Raw genomic sequence first — 6,920 nt, forward strand, 5'->3', positions numbered from 1 at the left:
CTATCCTTCCGTCGCGCTGATGCAACCGATACACGGACCCCTCGGAGGGTGAGTGAGTGGCAGCCACCTCACCCAATAATGATGATGTTGTTTTTGCAGGTGCATAGGGAAGCATAGCAGGGGCGTCGAATGGAAAACGGGCAATGATGGTTCGTTAATTTGACCAGACAATCAAAACCATCCCGTCGTGCTCGCTCTCTCATTTCTCTCTTGCTCTCTCTCTCCACCCTTCTTGGCAAAAACAGCACACACATCGGCTGGTATTATTGAATCCGTTCGTAGCGGCGGCGTACGTCCCGACACTCATTCTCCTAACCTACTAGATGGTTGCTACAGTTATTCACAGCGGCGTTGTAAGAGCGGGCTCAAGAAATGTGTTGCCATCCCTAGAATTTCATGTGAGCGCCGTACGTTCCCGCTACGAACGGATTCAATAATACCAGCCATCGTCTCACTAGGACTTGCTGCTGCTTTGATAGAACGGAAAGGCTAATAAAAATACCATAAAGTCATGAATGGGAAAACGCACCACGCAGCAAGCGTTGAAATCGGTGGGATGACAACCAGTACGATGCGCGGAAGAGGGGGGGAAAAGGTCGGCCTGAAAATACTGTGAGTAAAAAGGCTAACCAACCCGACCAAATCTGGTCCCTAAATGTTCATTCTCGGAATAAACCGCACCATGCTTCGCTTTTCCACCTCCCCTTCCCATTAGTCAAGTTTCCCCATTTTGTACGATACGCTTTCCCGACGGCGAGCTTTCCCAACGCAATAGAGCCTCCAAAACCGGGCGAGTGAGTGAGCGAGAGAGCCGCGTAGCACAAGTGAGTTTGTTGGTACGTGTGTAAAACTGTGAGAAGTGGTGGAAGGCAGGTTGGCAGGGAAAAGGATGGGCTAAAATAAAATCATAACACTTGACAACAATATTAGCGAGGGAATGTGGAACATTTGCCTTCACTATTTCCACGGCAATCCGCTCGTGGGTGCGTGTGGGGTGCGAGTGTGTGCGAGGTTCCTGCACGGAAAAGGGTAGATGTGGGGAAAGAGGGTGATTAGGGTAAGATTACAAAAGACAAGTGTGTGAGGGACAGAGAGAGAGAGAAAGAGAGAGACTAATAGCGCTGTAGGCGGAAAGGAGTCAACTAGACGTAATTTTCCACCCTCCGAGGGAAAACGCTAGCCGTACGCATGCGTCAGTTTTCCACTTCCGGCTTTTGCTTGCTCGTTTGTTTCGCCTTCCTTCCCTTCCGCTCTCGGGAAAACCCATCATCAAGTTGCGTTAAAAACGTAAAACGTCGGCCATTTTTCCACGGTGTGGAGGGCCGCACACGGGGATAGGGCAAGAGCTTCGGCGGAGCAAAACAGTAATTTACCAGCCTACTGTTTCATTTTCTCGCTCTAGTTCCATCCACTCTGTCATTCCATCTCTCTCTCTCACACACACTCTCTTTCTATCACATCTTCCACTGAACAAACAGTTGAGCTCTGTCTCTCTCTCGCTCTCGCTCTTTTTCGGTCCCTTTTTCCCGAAGTGCCGAAAGAAAAATGAAACAGCCCGCAACCTCATCTCATTTGAAACACTTTTGGGTTCGTTTCGGGAAGGAATTGGAGAGCGTTGGCTGTGGCCCGAGGGAACGATGTGCCTTGCCAAACAGGCAGAAAGCTAAAGCCTCTTCCCCAAATGCCCCTTTGTGGGGAGGACTGATTAAGTTGCTGTGAATTTTCGGGCTCATTTTCTTAACGGGAAATTTAATTGACAGCAAGATTGCGCTGGTCGAAAATGGAGCGACGAAGGCGCACGAAGGCGCACGATGGCTTGTCTAGCTGCTCAGGGACGGTCGCAGGGCTAGGCAACAAAAAAAAATGTGTGCCCCCTTCCTCCCCTTCCGTTCTGTGAGGGAGTTGGGAGGGAAGTGCAGTGCCGCTATGTGCAGGAACGGAATGTGCTAGCTGATCGGAGCAGGCCAAGGCGAAAGCTAATGGCGAAGCATTAGGAAGCGTAAATTAAATGAACCGAACACACCGACCGACCGACCGACCGACCGGGTTCGAATGGGGTTAAGGGGGGTTGGGGCTAAGGATGGTTATGGTAAACACCGGTTTGGTTTTGGGGTTGGATGTTTTTTTGTTCGTTTGTTTTAGATGCTTTTGGGGGGGTAAAGAAATTAGATAGAAATGTAGAAAGGATACATAGAAAAACGTCTGCCAAGGATTTCGAAGGCGTGTGATCTCCTAAGAAGAAACAGTGTGTATGGAAAAGGATGGAAGTTCAGTAAGATGTTGCAGCATGAACTTGGAAAGGAGGCCGATTTTTAAAGCGATTTAATTCAGCACTGAACATCAGATAAACGGCACCAATTGATATCAATCGTCGTTTTAGATTATCACTATTAGTATATAATACAGATTAGCACAACGAGAGGATATTATAAATGGAAGCTTAAGTTAAAAAAAAACAATAATCTCATAACTAATCAAACATTAATAGTCCAGCATTCATGGTATGCCTTAGACGGCCTATTCTAACCTGGTTATTTGTTTTGCCTTATGTTGTTCTAAAGGTATGCAACACGCAATACAATGTCGTGCTATTGACGTCTGTCTGACTCCTTTTTAACACTTGTATCCCATTAATACAAATAATAGATTTAAAAACACTCTGAATGAACTCTGAATTAGCATTCAAAATTACTTGCTAGTTAACTTTGGGTTGTGGTTACCTCATGCTATTTGGTGTTTATTTTGTTTCATTTGCAAGCTGTATTTATGTAATTTTATGTCTACACGTTCATTACACACAGACATACTAAGTATGATCTCCCCATTAGAACTACAACAAAAAAAAAAAAAACACGGTATGAGCCGGAAAACTCCCTCGGAAAGCGAAAGATTCGCTCCAACACTCCCTGGGATATCCAGCCTCCAAATAACAAAACAAAAAAAAACATCCCCCTATAATATCCTACCTTCACGAGTACCCGTCGGTGAGTGTGTATGTGAGGGTGCTGGTGAAGGAATTCTAATTGAAATACTTTTCGGTGCGTTTCACTTTCGTGTTTCGCCGTTGACGGAAATATCAAAGGCACTCCACGCCAAGGCAGGAATGTGCGCTTCGGATTGCCTTGGCAGGGGGGAAGGAGGGTGGTTGAGGGAACCGAATTTGTCCGTACGTAAAACAAGTGCGCCAAGCCAAACCCTGCCTGGCCGCTGGTTTTGAGACAGTCAGATTGGGGTTCTATCACTTGAGAAAGATAGAACTTGGTTTGAGCCGTATGGACGGTACATTTGCTACAGAGTTTGATGCTGTAAACTGGCCAAAATAATAAAAAAAAACCGTTAAAATGACAGTTAAAAAAGTTACTTACAACAATACAAAAAGTGCCTAGTAATATTACGGAAGAAAGTGAAAACAGAAACCAGAAACAGAAGCGACACCAGTGAACCGGGAAGAGCGGATCACATCTCCAGGAATTTCCCGCCGGGGTGGTCCTTGATATTCGACGGCTCCATCTATAAATGACCCACAATTGCGCGCTGCTTTAATTGAGTTATCAGACGCCCAACGTCGTGCCAGAGACGAACCAAGAAACGTCTAGAAGTTGAGGGTGGGTGGGAAAATTAAGAGCAAATTAGACGCTGCCCGCATCCACCAGGGCATCCTCTCCGCCAAGTGGCAAACCAAATGAACTGGAAAACGGGACGAACGAACGTTAATTGCATTATTGCGCGTCTTCGACACTTTCGACGGTGCGGCGAAGGATGGTCGGTGGCCGGTAGCGTTTACCAACCGCCGGAAGCAGCATTCCACCAGAAAATGGTGACATGCCGGGGTCAGCTTTCGCGCCGGAGCTGAGATAGGAAAGGAAAGCGGCCGCGTAAGCATTACAATCGTCCGCCGACAATTGGCCGACGGTGGGCAACCGCACTGTGACGGTGGGCGATCGGTGTGCTGTGAAGCTTTCGACGTTTTGGTGAATTTTAACGCCAGCCAGAGAGCCGGGCTTTAAATGTTTGGCCAAGTACCGGCCGCGCTCTTCAAGTGCAAGTGCACCAGATGCCGAATCAAAATCCGGAATGGTGTGGGGTTCGGGGTGGCTATCTCCGATTGCGATTTGCGGCGGAGTGTAGTATGATGTGTGTGATTCAATTAGGATGCAATTGCATTGAGTTAATTAAGAGTTCACACATATTCGCAGTGAGTGGTTGAGAGGGATGAGGTTGGCGCAAGAGGCTGGGAAGAAGCTGTGCAGAATGCATTGCCTTCACTAGACCGACCCACGATGGGTGTACAGGTACATTCTTCGCATTGATTACGCTCACAGTGCATTTTACAATCTTAAGTTAATACTCCGTCGGGCAAACGGTGTAGCACACAATCGGCAAACACTTGTTTGACACTTTCGATTCAAGCAGATTCAATGCAAAAACCAAAGCCAAAAAATCACTCCACTGGAACGTAGCGAAGCAACGTCACACACCCACACACGCACAGACAAAAACACAATACAAGGAAAAGCTCTCTTCATGAAATGTTTACAGAAAAAGCAACCCCATGTTTATCAACGGTAACGCGGTAACAACACAGGACGCACAGCAGGGCGCAAACGATGGGGCTAATGATGATGATTCTACTACTGCTGCTGCTGCCTCTTCTACTACCGCGTCTCCACCGTCAGCAGCGGGGTTGGCGGTTTTCCACGAACGATTTTCTCCCTCCCCCGTTGGGTCGTCGTTGTTGCATGGATTGCGTGCATAGCTCCGCCCACGTTTTTATTGCTGCGGTCGTTTTTTGGCGGCAACAGCGGCAGGAAACTAACAACACACACATCACGTTACAAGCGCTCTCCTCTCGGTGTAGGGTGGTGGTATCGTTGGTAACGTGTATTGCGCTACCATGGATTGTGCTTTGGGTTTGCAGTATGGGCTAGAGTGGATTCAAAATGGTCTCTAAACATTTACTGATGTAATATCGATGTTACTTAAACGGACACTATATATAGTTAAAGTTACTTGTCATGTTTACTTTTACTCTTATTTTAATTTAACCTCAATTTAAACTACGGATATTTAAATCTATACAAAGATTCGTACAGCTCGTAACCATTTTCCTCGAAAATTTATAATATTTTCCTTATTAATTTGCAAAGAAGTGGCTTCCTTTCACTTCATACCGAGCATCGCTAATGTAATAATCCGTTTCATTGCTTTGCAGCCCTAACCTAATCATATCAAAACGTCAGCCACCGCCGGACACCACCGGACACTGCACTGCACACTTCGGTCGGTACGCATAGCAACCGCACGGGCTACCTGGAATGCAGCTCAACCGTCCACAGCGACTAACGAAGCTTGCCCGAAAGGAGACGCTTTGCTGTCGCTTTGCTCGCAGGACGGCCAACACATACACGACACGCGATTATGATAACATCTAATAATCCTCTTTGGCCAGTCTCTCCAGCAACAAAGCTGACCAATGTCCACCAGATGCTGTCCAGTGTCCATGTCATACTGGCCGGGGTCCTGGCGACCAGCGGTTTGCAAATGAGTAAAACGGTACGTTTTTAATGAATTCATTAGAGAGCGCTCGTTAGAGAGGATAGCAAACTGTGTACATTCCACATGATTTACCGTGCTCCAAACACTCCTTCACAGTTTAATCCTGCAGAGTTGCTTTTTCTTCCTCGCAGCTACCTACACAGCATTTCTTTGACCGGTGAAGGCAAAATAACGTGGTCGCAAAATATTTAATATGTTTGTTCAGCAATGAATGCTCGCAGTACAGCGCAAATTGAACAACAATTGAGAGACCAATCGTTTCCGCGCTTTACCAATGTTCGGGACTTGCTGTATTGAAGTATTTTCCCTCGAATGAGCTCCCTAGCAGTGATACAAACGTTGGAATTATTTTGCAAAATACGCTTTTGCTGAGCATTTTCTTCGCTGGCATTTTATATCGCTCAATGCAAATGAATGGAATGCAACGGGATGGGAGAGTGAATCAAAATGCCGGCCTATTGGCATCACGATGGCTCGAGTTTGCTTATTTTTTTTATCGATTTGAGTTGGATTACACAATAAATACCAGAAAGGAATAATTATAATGCATCTGGTATACGTTACGCGTTACTTTATGAGTAACCTTAACTCATCCCGTAATTATACCCTTTGGCTGTACTGGTATAATGCTAAAAAACCTGGCTGAGATCTGAAAGAATCAATAGAAAAACCAAACATAGCCGTTTTTTTAATTTTCTGAAATAGTGTTCTGACTTTAAGTTGTTTAATATGCATATGAAGAATACAATTGAGAGCTACAGACTAAAACTATTGACTAATGGGAATTATCATTCAATGTCAGCACCATAATGGTCAATATCGTCAAGCTACATGGTATTTTTTTTAAAGAAATAAAGACCGAATTTCAGTAAACCTCATGTTTTTCATGTCTGTTCTTATATTTAAGGATGATTTTCCCGAGGTTTTTCTCAGACATCGGCCTGATTTTGTTTTTCAGGGGCATAGTACAATCAACGATGTGTAAAGACATTGCCCCTATAAGTAGATGATGATGAGTCCCGCCTCTTATCTCGATATAGCATTGAGTGGTACAATCGTTCCTTATCGAGGATATCGCAGCAATAAATCTGATCGATTATTGTGTTATCATAAGTTAGTAATTTGTTTATTTGTTTAAACAAAATAAATAAAACAAATAATCAAATAATAAGTGGTCAGGGTCAGTCGCAACGCATGGTGCTTTCGCTTCTCTTGTATAAGAAGTCTAAGAAACTGTTCAGAAAGTCGCAAAGTTTGAAAGTAGGTGGAAATTAGGCATTTGACTATGTATGTATATTACATTATACTTAGTTCTTCATTAAACTAGCAATCTGTCATTCAGAGCTCCAAACAAACAGATTTGA

The sequence above is a fragment of the Anopheles coluzzii genome, chromosome 2 (assembly GCF_943734685.1).
Source record: "Anopheles coluzzii chromosome 2, AcolN3, whole genome shotgun sequence".
NCBI classification, from domain to species: Eukaryota; Metazoa; Arthropoda; class Insecta; order Diptera; family Culicidae; genus Anopheles; species Anopheles coluzzii.